The following is a 13,386-nucleotide window of genomic DNA, read 5'->3' as shown; positions in this document are numbered from 1 at the left end:
GTAAATAAACATTTATAAAGAGTATTTAATGATAAAATGCTGGAGTACTCTCATTAAACTCACTTCTGTCAGTTAACACTGTGCTGAGAATTTTAGCCAAAAAAATATATAAAAACAAGAACAGTGATAAAAAATTATAATTTTTAGAAAGAAGGGGGGTATGATTCTGATTATTTTCAGATGGTATGCTAATAACCCTAAATGGTCAAGAAAATCATCTTTGAAATTATTGACACTAGTAAGAACATTCAATAAGGAGGTCAAGAAGAAAATAATATATAGCAATTATGTTTACACTCTAATATACCAGTAATAATCAGAGAATAAGATACTAAAAAAGTTTTTGTCACCATAGTGACAAAAACAGGAATACAGTTAACAACAAATACATTAAAAATTACGAAATTTAACTGAGAGCCTTAAAAGAAAATGATGAGACATTTTGGGAACCCTTAACAGTGTAAAGTTATGAATCCTCCCTAGATTATATTATGGGTTAAAGCAGTTCCAATCAAAGGTTGAGTGGAATTATCTTGGGAAGACAGATTCTAAAGTTCATCCACATGAGGATCTATAAAACATTTTGGTAAGAGTAATGAGTGGGCACTTACTATACCAGAAGTTAGTACAGATTATAAAACTTCAGTAATATATCAATTGTGTTTTTTTGGTTGTATGCAACAGAAACCGACTTTGGTTAACATAAATAGGGAATTCAGTGGAAGAATATGGGAATCATATCCACAGAATCACAAGGAATGTTGGGGAATCAGCTTAGAAATCATATGAGTCCCAGAGCATCTCCAGAGTTCTTGGTAGCAGAAATGATGGATGAAGCTGAGGTGAATTGGTACCGATAGTTTTTATTCTTTTTGTAACTTTGATCAGGATTCTAATCTGGAAAGAACATTTGATTGAAAGAGGTAATTTGCCCCAAGTAAATTCCTCTAATTATGCTAAAATTAAAGTCCCCCAAATAAATTCTTATATAGAAATTAGGGTGCTGGTAAAAAAAGAAGGGGAAAGATTGTTGAGTGGCCAAAAAGTACAATACCTCTAAGACCAGACTTTCAATGTCAGAATTGAAAGGTCAGTAGTAGACTTGTAGAGTATATCATTTTAACTCAGTAAGGATAGGAAAAATTATTCAGTGAATCATGTTGAAATGATTGGTTAACTATTTGGGACAAAATAAAATTAGATTCCTATCTTACATTATATTCAAAAATAAATTCCAGTTGGATTAAAAAGAGTGAAATATTAAAAACAATGATAAAATAAGAAGAAAATGTAGTTTAATTTTTTCTGCTCTCTGAGTCATTATGACTTACTACTAATCATAAAAACCAAGGAACAAAATATTTAGGAATGGATTTATAGCTTTGACTAGGAGAGATTAAAGTCATATGTAAGTAAAATCCCCACTTCGAATAAAAAGACAACCAAATGAGAAAAATATTTACAGCAAAGGGTAAATATATTTCTGTCTCTCTAAATCCCCTACTATTTGATAAGAGAAAGGAGAAGGTGTTTATGAAAAAATCTACCAAGTAAATCAACGAAGATATGAAAGAATAATTTCAGATGGATAACAAACATAGGAAAAATGCTCCACCTCACCATAATGTAAGAAAGACAGTAACACTCAAAATAATAAGATTAAAGAAAATGATAATACCCAGCACTGGTGAGGGTGGTGTTAAAAATTCTTGTACCATGATGGTGGGTGTGTAAATTTTTAAAACCTTGAAGGAATTCTGTTTGGCTGCTTTATAGGGTCTGTTCTCAGAAAATTATCATGTTCTTCTGGGACTCTCTCCTGTTCCATCTCCTCATTGCTTTCTAGGCATATGGCATAGCTGTCACCTGGGGACTTTTTCATTATCCTCTGTTGCATCTTCAGTTTCTTAGGTCTCTTGCCTTCTTCACTTCGTTGGAGTACATAGACTAGTAGCTTCTAAAGAAAGGGTGTATGGGAGCTAAGTTTTATTTGATCTTGCATATCTGAACATGATTTTTTTAATCAATAAAGTATTAAAGTATATAGAATTTGGCTGAATATAGAATTTTAGGATGGAATTCTTTCTTTCAGAATTTAAAGGCCTTGCCTCCCTTGTTCCCAGTCTCTTCTGTCGCTGTTGAGAGGCCTGATGTTATTCTTGTTTGTGTTCCCTTGTGGTGACCCTTTTCTCACTCTTCCTCTCTGAAAGTTTTCCTGTTTCTCTATTTTTTTTTTTTTCCTGCGGTACGCGGGCCTCTCACTGTTGTGGCCTCTCCTGTTGCGGAGCACAGGCTCTGGACGTGCAGGCTCAGCAGCCATGGCTCATGGGCCTAGCTGCTCCGCGGCATGTGGGATCTTCCCGGACCGGGGCACGAACCCGTGTCCCCTGCATCGGCAGGTGGACTCTCAACCACTGCACCACCAGGGAAGCCCTCTTTTGTTTTTCAAGACTTTTTTTCTTCCAGTTAGTGAGATATAATCGACATACAGCGCTGTATAAGCTTAAGGTATAGAGCATAATTATTGATTTACATACATCATGCAGTGATTATGAAAATAAGTTTGGTGAACATCTATCATCTCATATAGATAAAAAATAAAAGAAACAGAAAAGAACAGTTTTTTCTTATGATGAGAACTCTTAGGAATAACTCTTAGCAACTTTCATATATAACATACAGCAGTATTAATTATGTATAACATGTTATACATTACATCCGTAGTACTTATTTATCTTTTTTTTTTTTTTAAGCTTATTTATCTTATAACTGGAAGTTTGTACCTTTCACTGCCTTCATCCAGTTACCCCTCCCCTCACCCCTCTGCCCCTGGTAACCATAAATCTGATCTCTTTTTCTATGAGGTTGATTGTTTTTGAAGTATAATTGACCTACAACACTATGTGAGTTCCTATTATACAACATAGTGATTTGATATTTCTGTACATTTCAAAATGATCACTGTAAGTCTGGTTATGATTTGTCAACACACAAAAAATATTACCTAGTTACTGGCTATATTCCCTACCCTATACATTTCATACCTGTGACTCATTTATTTTGCAGCTGAGAGTTTGTACCTCTTAATCTCCTTCACCTGTATCTTTCTTCCCTCCCATGCCCTACCCTCTGACAATCACCTGTTTGTTCTCTGTAGCTGTTTTTGTTTTGTCATGTTTGTTCATTTGTTTTGCATTTTTAGATTCCACATGTAAGTGAAATCATATAGTATTTGTCTTTCTCTGTCTGACTTATTTCACTTAGGTTAATACCCTCTAGGTCCATCCATGTTGTTGCAAATATCAAGATTTCATTCTTTTTATCGATGAGTAATATTGTATTTTATATATATATATAAAATGATATATATATGATATATATATATGTCACATCTTTATCTATTCATCTGTTGGTGGGCACCTAGTTTGCTACCATAGCTTTGCTGTTGTGAATAATGCTGCAGTGAACATATGGGTGCATATATCTTTTTTTTTGCGGTATGCGGTCCTCTCACTGCTGTGGCCTCTGCCGTTGCGGAGCACACTGCGCCACCAGGGAAGCCCCATATATCTTTTCTAAGTAGTGTTTTTGTTTTCTTTGGATAAATACCAAAAAGTGGGATTGCTGGATCATATGGTAGTTTTATTTTTTTATTTTTCTATTTTTAATTTTTTGAGGACTCTCCATACTATTTTCCATAGTGGTTGTACCAGTTTACATTCTCACCCATTGTGTATGAGGGTTCCCTTTTCTTTTTTTTCACTTTTTTTAAATAGAAAACTTTAAATATTAAAAAAGGTAGACAGCATAGTACAGTAATGGTACCCATCACCAGCTTCAAAAAATTTTCATTTAGGGCTTCCCTGGTGGCGCAGTGGTTGAGAGTCCGCCTGCCGATGCAGGGGACACGGGTTTGTGCCCCGGTCCGGGAGGATCCCACATGCCGCAGAGCGGCTGGGCCCGTGAGCCATGGCCGCTGAGCCTGCGTGTCCGGAGCCTGTGCCCCGCAATGGGAGAGGCCACAACAGTGACAGGCCTGCGTACCAAAAAAAAAAGAGTTATTCATTTGTGGGTTATCTTGAATCATTCATACCCCTATTCACTTTCCTTCTTCCCATATTATATTGAAACAAATCCCAGGCATCGTATCATTTTAACCATAAATATTTCATTGTGATTTCTAAAAATTAAGGGGCCTTTTGTTTAGAACCACGTTATCAATATCAAACTTAAATTAACAGTAATTACTTAATATAATCAAATATCCAGATATTATTTAAATATCATATTGCTACATATATGGCATAAAATTGTATGTATGATTACAGTTTGTTTGAATCAGAATCCCTAGTAGGTCTACACATTATAATTGGTTGATGTGTCTCTTAAGTCTCTCAGTCTATAGGTTCTCCATCTATAGCTTTCTTTTTCCCTTGTATTTGTGAAGACACCAAGCTATTTCTGCTGTAGAGTTCCCACTAACTATAAAATTTCAGAACATCAAAGATAAACAATGATTCTTAGTATAGACTTTTTTTGTGTTCAATGTGCAGGGCATTTGGTGGCCATTTTAGTTAGGAGACTCATGATCTTTATTTTGTGTAATTCTCTTGTGTTATTTCTTCATAATTTCCTGCTCAGGGTTTTTTTATTCTCTCTTTCTTGGGTTTTTAATTGTTCAGTTGGTAGGCCAACTGGTTGATGTTTTGCTTTTCTTACCTTTTGTTGTCTTTCTCTTTGTATTTTTGTTGTTGTTGGTTCGTGAGAGATTTACTTGACTTTTCTAATCTTCTAATTGAATATTTTATGTTTTCCTTTTAGTTTCTGAGGGCTCTTGTTCTCTGTACCATTTTTATAGCATCCTGATCCTATATTATGACTACTGTATTCATTTGTTTGTTCAGAAAACCTCCAGAGTGTCAGGCACACTTTTGGGTGTTTGAGGCATAGCAGTGAACAAAACAAAGCCTCTTCCCTCTTGAAATTGACACTCTTGTCAGGGAGAATCACACATGAAATGAACTAGAATTTGATAAGCCCTATGAAGAGGAATAAAGGAGACGAGGGGAGTAATAAATGGTGGGGTGGAATGGTTACCTTCTTGTGTTAGTGGTCAAGGAAGCCTGACTTGATAAGATGGCATTTGAGCAGAGACCTGAAGGAAGAAAGGGATTGAGCCATGTGGCTATCAGGAAGAGATTCTAGGTAGAAGGAATAGAAAGTGTAAAGGCCATGAGATGCGAGTGTGCTTGGAAAGTTTGAGGAATAGCAAGTAGGCCATTGTGATTGAAATGGATTGAGCAAGAGAGAGACTAGTAGGGTGTAGAGAATGGTAGGCAGATGTTATAGAGTCTTGAAGGTCTTTTGGAGTTCATTGTAAGAACTTTGGCTTTCTTTCTGAGATGGAAAGCCATTGAAAGGTTTTAAGCAGAGGAGTGACATGTCCCCTCTAATTTGTTTTAAAAGCATCATTCTGTTTACTCCTTGAAAGACAGATTGTAAGAGGCCATTTAGGAAACTATTAAAGTAATTACATGAGAGATTATGGTGCTTTAGACCAAAGTAGTGGTAGAGGAGGTAGTCAGATTTGTATGTGTTTTGGAAGATAGAACCAGTAGGATTTGCAGATTTATTAGACATGGCTTGTGAGAGAAAAAGAAAGGGAGTAAAAGATAATGCCAAAGATTTTGGCTTGAGCCTTTGGGGGAATGGCACTGTCATTTACTCAACATGGCCAAGAATGCAAGTGGAGTAAATTCGGGAGAGATGCGGAGTTTGGTTTCAGAGATGTTAAATTTGACATGCCCGTTAGACATCCATGTGGAGATGTTGAGTAGGCAGTTGAATGTAAGTATTGGCCTTAGGGAAACCTTACTGTAGAGTGATGAGCTGTGCCAAATATTTCATTGGAAAGTGGTGAAACGTTACAATCCATAGGACTTTTCTCTTTGTTTCTACAAAGAGTGACCTGCTAGTTTCCTCTTTGGTGGTTATTAAATGGAAGAAAGAAATGGAGGAAAAATCTGTTTCATACTATTCAGTATACAGAATTTCCCCTGGCTTCAGTCTTGTACACCAACCCCCCTACCCCTGCTCTGCCCACCCCATGTATCTCTATGTCCAACCTTGGCTTCAGAGTGACATTTTCCAGATAATAAACCTCCAGTTTGTGAGTTTGTGTAGTGGTTGGTGGGGGGTAGTTGTAGGCTAATTAGGGTGGAGGTGGATGCCTGCAGGTTAAACTCTTCATACTGATGATTTAAAAAAAACCCAAACTTTACTGAGATATAATTTGCATGCTACAAATTCACCCATTTATAGGGTACAATTCAGTGGTTTTTAGTATATTCACAGAGTTGTACAGCTATCACTACAGTCGATTGGAGCATGTTTTCATCACCTCAGTAAGAAACCCCACACCCATTAGCTATCACTCTCCTCTTTCCCCATTCCTCTCATCCCTAAAAAAACATTAATTTACTTCTGCTTCTATATATTTGCCTGTTCTGAACATTTCATATTAGTGGAATCATGCAATATGTGGTCTTTGATGATTTTTTTTACATAACAGGATGTTTTAAGGATTCATCCATGTTGTATTATGTATCAGCACTTCATTCCTCTTTATTACTAAATAATCTCCCATTGTATTATAGACCACATTTTGTATATCCATTAATCAGTTGATAGACATTTATGCTGTTTTCACTTTTTGGCTATCATGAATAATGCCTCCATGAACATTTGTATACAAGTTTTTGTGTGGACATGTTTTCAGTTTCACCTAGGAGTGGGCATGCTAGGTGACATACCTCTATGTTTAACTTTTTGAGGGGCTGTCACACTGTTTTGCATAGTGGAGGTACCATTTTACATCCCCAGCAGCAATGCATGAGGGTTCCAGTGTCTTCAGATCCTCACCAACACTTGTTATTATTAGTCTTTCTAATTATAACCACTTTAGTGGGTGTATAATGGTATCTCGTGGTTTTGCTTTGCATTTCTCTGATGACTGATGATGCTGAATATCATTTCATGTGCTTATTGGCCATTTGTATATCGTTGGAGAAATAGTTATTCAGATCCATTATACATTTTTAATGGGTTCTTTGTGTTATATGATTGTCGGATGTTTTAATAGGGAAAACGGGGTGTGGAGTGTATAGGAACTCTCAGTAATAATGCCAGATTATGAAGTTGAACTTGACAAAGATAAATTACTCATACGCTTACCACATATGGTCTAATTTTATATGAGGTTAGAGAAAGAAATTTAAAAGTGAGATTATATTCCAAGTAATATTTTTAGCTTATTTGTCATTTGTGCTGAACATTTTTTCAGGCCAGAAAATTCAGGAGTGCATCATCATATTTTATATCATCATTTTTAATATCATGTGGTTTGTGGATGGCCTATTAGAAAAGGATTAGAATAAAGTTCTGAATATACTTAGAATTTAAAAAGATCATTTAGAAGTCACTTTAGGATGCTATAAAACTCTATGATCATCACTAAAAACATTTTAATTGCCTTATAGGTATGAAGAAGTGCTAGGTAACAGTGATTTTAGTTGATAAGATTCTTGATAAGTCACTTTTGACTCAATTGAGGTAGTGTCTAATGCCTAAACTTTAGGATTTGTTTTTGGATAACTCAGTATTGATTTATTTTCTTGTGAAATACTTACTTGCCCCAATTTCTTTTTTTTTAATTGATTAATGTTGTAAATATAAAATTGTTTTAGACTAGTTTTATATTGAGTTTTTTCTTAGCTACTCTGTAAATACTTTTGATAATACCAGGTCTCTGCTTTGGGGGAATTTGAAGCTTTGAGGGTGTCCAGAGAGTCTAGTTTTATTCTATTTATAAGAATTTTCTAAGTGGACAAGTATAGTACTGTGACTTACCTACAATTCTTCATGTTTAGACACCTTACAAATTTTTGCTTTATATTTAAGTGAATGTATTTTGTATTGGCTCTTTGACTGGGTGATGACATAATCAAGGAGAAGTTAAATTCCTAGAGAGCAGTTTATGTAGTTTAACATTCAGTTGTGGAGACATTAAGTACTAGTAATTCTAGGTGCTTATAATCATCATTGGTATTTTTAAAAAAGGATTAATATAAAATAAGATAATAATAAAGAGGAAAATTGTTAAATTTTTAATTTAATAGAACACATTATTTAATGTCAGTAATATCAGACTAAAGCAACTAATAGACGTTTAGCCTAATAAATGTTTTAAATTTTAATGAAGCTTCAACAGTTACATTTCATGAAGAAGTGATTTCTTTATGTGCCTGGGCCAAAGAAGTTTATATATATGTGTGTGTGTGTGTGTGTGTGTGTGTGTGTGTGTGTGTGTATAAAAATTTTTAAAAATCTGATATGCTATAGACCATTGTGTGGCTTAATCATCTTAACATGGATCAATGTTTTCTTAGATTAAAAAAATAACAAATTCCCAATCCAATTTTCTAAATGTGGTGCTGGATACCAGAGAACCAAGGGAAAAGTGAACTGGAAAAAGAAATATCCGTGGCTTTCATAAACCTCTTTACAACTAGGGGAGGTTTTTTTTTTTTTTTTTAATCATGGGAAATAAGTTTAACTCAATAAGAAAAGAGAAAAGAGAAGATGCAAACCTAATTCTGAGTGAACTGAAGAATCTTGTGAAGATTACAGTGGAGAGAGAGCAGTCTTTGAAAATAAATTCTGAATTGCTTCTGTCAGTCATATTCTATATTATGGTAACGTAAGGAAGGGTAGAATGTAGTTTTTTACTTATACATATACCATACTCAAGTGAAAAAGGAAAAGAAAAATGATTCTCACCTTTTGTATTGTTCGTGAAGCATCCGCATATGAATCATCTTTTTAAAGCCATCATGTGTTTGTAGGAATGATTTTTAAACACCTATTTGTGTTGATTACCAACTATAAAAGGTAAATAAATCACCTGGGTTATACTATTGTGCTTATAAGTATTATACATTTTTGTATTTATGTTCATAATGGATTTTAAAACTGGAAGTTCATTAAAAATTTTGTGAAATACTGAAGTTTTTTACTGCTAGAAAAGGTAAAGATGATTTTAAAGATGCTAAATTAATTTATTACCATGCCAAACAGAATTTGTGGCTTGTAAATTCTGTTCCTTAGAGATTCTGACTCTCTAAGATATCTTTTTTGGTAACAAAAAATACTTTGAGATCTTCAGTTTAAGAGCTCCAAGTATAGTGACTACTCTTGTTTTCTCCCACACAGGTAGGGAATAAGGATTGTAGTTAATTGTCATTAATTGTTAACACACATTTAATATATTATTTACAATCACTAAAATATAATACATATACTTACCACTAAAATAACCATTATAGAATTAATCACTCCCTTAGAATCATCTTTTTGAAGATGGATTATTACTATATTGGTTACTTGTAAGAGTTTTCATTAATGGGAAATATCAGGTGATAAAATCTGGAACAATAGTTAAATAAACAACCACTTCCTATTTACACAGCTATTGATATTCTGGGGTAAACTTTGTACAACTGTTTTGGAAACAGTACTACCTAACACACTACTGAGAAGTCTTTGATTGGTAGGTACTTGTGTGATATTTCCTCCCTCATTTTTCTTGATGTCCATTTTAGTGGGCTAAATTTCATATATCAGGGTTTTTCTGCTTGACTAATCCCTTTAAGTTCATGTATATCCTCTGGGCTGGGCATATTCTATTTGAGGAGGCAAGAATGTAGTAGGAGCTGCTTTTGCCCAGTGTCTCAGCAAATTCCTTGAACACATATGTTTTCATAATTTTTGTGAAACTTTGGAACAGGCCCATGGAAGCCATGGGAGCAGATGTGGTGTGGAGAACAAATGTGGTCTGGATGTGTTTCATTAGTTCTGCTTGTGAATTAGAGTTGGCGGCTCATGCCCTGTGTTATGATAAAATAATGTTTTCTATGTTACCTTCTTCAAAGAATGAACACTCACTTTTCTTAAGTGGAGTAGACTATCTAACTGGGCTTATTGTGATTTAGTGAGATACAAATCATAAAATAAAAAAAATTATACCCATACAATGAACACAGAATTTACTGGAATAAAAATTAAAAAATTTGGGTACAATGAACACAGAATTTACTGGAATAAAAATTTCTTGGCAGTATATTGCAGTCAGAAAGGACGTGACAGCCAGCTAATAAATGATAAAATATGTGATCATTCTGTGTCACATACAGAACTCTGATGTTCATAGTATTAGGGAACAGACAGTATATAGTGTAATCCTTGTACTACAGGCAAATTTATATATAGTTAAATTGTCCGGGGGTATATATGAATTTGTGTTGGATTTTGTACTTTAATCTGAATTCTCTTATGCTTTCTGCTCTTGCTATGTTGATTATATTAGGATTGGAGATAATGATTGTTGTACTAGTTCTCTTAGGTGATATTGGAGAAAAATATTTGTGAACAGCAAGTTGATGTTCCTCTAGCACCCTCTGCTGGAGATAAGAATTAATTCACCAGACTAGAAAATTTTTACAAAATATTTATTAGGAGGACTTTATGTCAACAAAACACACTCTTGAAGAAATTTGTTTAAATATGTGAAGATTTTTTTTGCTGTCCTTACTGATTAATTTATTGTTTTAGTAATTAATAAACAGTTTATAAATTTGTTTTCTTCTGGACATTTCATTTAAAAGAGGAAGGTATGGAAATAAAGGTGGGATCTCTGGTTTATTATTTCAACCCGTTTGATTTTGGTTTAGGCAGAAAAAAAAAGTCGTCGTGACTTTTGGAGTGAAATCAGATAAATTGATTAGTATGACAACATGTACATGAAAAATGAAAATTTTGCCACTTTTATCATGGAATCACTGAATATTCTGTATTTTAAGAAAATAACACTTATTTTGATAAAACTATGTAAATGCCTTTTGGAATATGAAAGAATATATTAACATTATTAGACTGGTTTCTTCTATTTGCCCTTTATTAGCTTTTTGCCTGTTTTGATCCTTTATTCTCAATGTCTATGGGTTATTTCCTTGACACTGGTTAGACTTCTGACTTGCAGAACCTAACACAAGTATTTTGAATATTGAGAAAGTTGACTTTAGTTCTTCAAGGACAGGAACTTCATCTTGTGGCATTACATTAAAAAATTTTTTTTTTTTTACTAGTATTGGCCCTACCTAGGGTAATACTCATTTTAATCTGGCTAACCATTAAGAATTTTTCTGATCTAGTATGTATCACCTTCGTACCTACAACCAGTGGGGATCCCTTGTTCTAGGATTCAAAGTCAGCATTGAGAGGAACTTTTAAACAGAAATGAAGAAGCTTGACATAGGTGGCAGTCACTTCTTTGAAATGTCATTGGTTCTTACACTTAGGGATTCTTTTTATTTTTTATTGAGATATAGTTCACATAGTATTGAATACACTCTTTTAAAGTATGCAGTTCAGGGTTATGAAACCATTGCCACTATCTGATTCTGGAACATTCTTACCACCCCAATAAGAAACTTTATGCCCATTAGCAGTCAGTGCTCATTCCTTCCTTCCCCTGTCCCCAGCTATTGGAAACCACTCATACACTTTCTATCTCTATGGATTTGCCTATTCTGGCCATTTCACATAAATGAAGTCATTTAATATGTGGTCTTTTGTGTCTGGTATCTTTCGCTTAACATATATTTTCAAGGTTAATCTATGTTGTGGCATGTGTTGGTACTTAATTCCTTTTTATGGCTGAATAATATTCCATTGTATGGATATACCACATTTTGTTTATCCATTCATCAGTTGATGGGCACTGGGTTTTTTTTCACCTTTTTTGTGTTTATGCTCTGCACTGCAGCAGACATTATAGGAATATGTTTTGCTCAAGGAAAAGTGTAGTCATTTCTCACTTATCCACAGACCACTTGATTAGTTTTTGGATTATCCTATTTTTATTATGCCCCTTCTGGTTGTGATACATTACTATCTCTGTATGCAAAAAAGAAATGGTGGGAGAAAAGAGGAAAAATCAAACTAATCAAGCTGAGCATTAAAAAAAAAAAAAAAACCAGGGGCTTCCCTGGTGGCGCAGCGGTTGAGAGTCCGCCTGCCGATGCAGGGGACACGGGTTCGTGCCCGGTCCGGGAAGATCCCACATGCCGCGGAGCGGCTGGGCCCGTGAGCCATGGCCGCTGAGCCTGCGCATCAGTCCGGAGCCTGTGCTCCGCAGCGGGAGAGGCCACAACAGTGAGAGGCCCGCGTACCGCAAAAAAAAAAAAAAAAAAAACCTATAGCTAAGGCTAAATGACAGAGTAAGTATAACGAATAGAAACATTTCTTGCCCAAATTTTATCTAAGAAAGGAAAGGAAATTACTATTGTCTTTCTCTTTCACTGTTGAACTATCTATATTTGACAGACAGGACTCTAGGTGTGGCGGGGCTGACTCCAGCTTGAAAAACTAATAAATTAGACTTTGTCATAACAAAAACTTTTGCTATGTGAAAGACACTAATGTTAAGAGAATGAAAAGACAAGCTGTAGACAATATTTGGGAGGAAATATTTGCAAATCACGTACCCAAAAAATGACTTGTATCCAGATTATATAATGAATTTTCAAGATTCAATAATAAAAAAACAAACAGCTCAATTAAAAAATGAGAAAAAGGGGCTTCCTTGGTGGCGCAGTGGTTGAGAGTCCGCCTGCCGATGCAGGGGACGCGGGATCATGCCCCGGACCGGGAAGATCCCACGTGCCGCGGAGCGCCTGGGCCCTTGCGCCATGGCCGCTGAGCCTGCGCGTCCGGAGCCTGTGCTCCACAATGGGAGAGGGCCGCGTACCGCAAAAAAAAAAAAAAAAAAAAAAAAAAAGAGAAAAAGATTTAAGCAGAAACTTCACCAGAAAAGATATACAGATAGTAAATAAATACATGAAAAGATGCTCAATGCCATTAGTTATTAGGAAAATGAAAATTGAAACTAAAATGAGATACCATTACATTCCTATTTGAATGTCTAACCCTCGCCCCCAAATAACCCAGAAGACTACCATGCCAAGTGTTGGTGAAGATGTATGAAATTGGAAACAGTTTGTGAAACAGTTTGTCAGTTTCATAAAACATTAAACATATGCCTACCACCTGACCCAGTCATTCTGTCCTTCACTATTTATCCCAGAGAAATGAAAGTGTATGTCCATACAAAGATTTATACATAATTGCTCATAGAAGATTCCTTTGTATAGCCCTAATATATAGCCCTATATATATTCCTTTGTATAGCATCCAATTCAAATGTCCATCAGTAGGTGAACTGATAAACCGATTGTGGTGTATCAACACAGTGGAACACTTTAACAGTAA

The 13,386-nt window shown here is 35.1% G+C and overlaps 1 protein-coding gene across 1 annotated transcript in view; it reads left to right on the top strand.

Moving 5' to 3' along the window:
- CCDC171 (coiled-coil domain containing 171) overlaps positions 1–13,386 on the top strand; it is a 349,858-nt gene that overhangs the window by 60,075 nt on the left and 276,397 nt on the right. The window lies entirely within an intron of this gene.

Source organism: Phocoena phocoena, chromosome 6 (assembly GCF_963924675.1).
Source record: "Phocoena phocoena chromosome 6, mPhoPho1.1, whole genome shotgun sequence".
NCBI classification, from domain to species: Eukaryota; Metazoa; Chordata; class Mammalia; order Artiodactyla; family Phocoenidae; genus Phocoena; species Phocoena phocoena.
The sequence above is the reverse complement of the archived record's forward strand: the minus strand, read 5'-3'. Positions and strand labels throughout refer to the sequence as shown.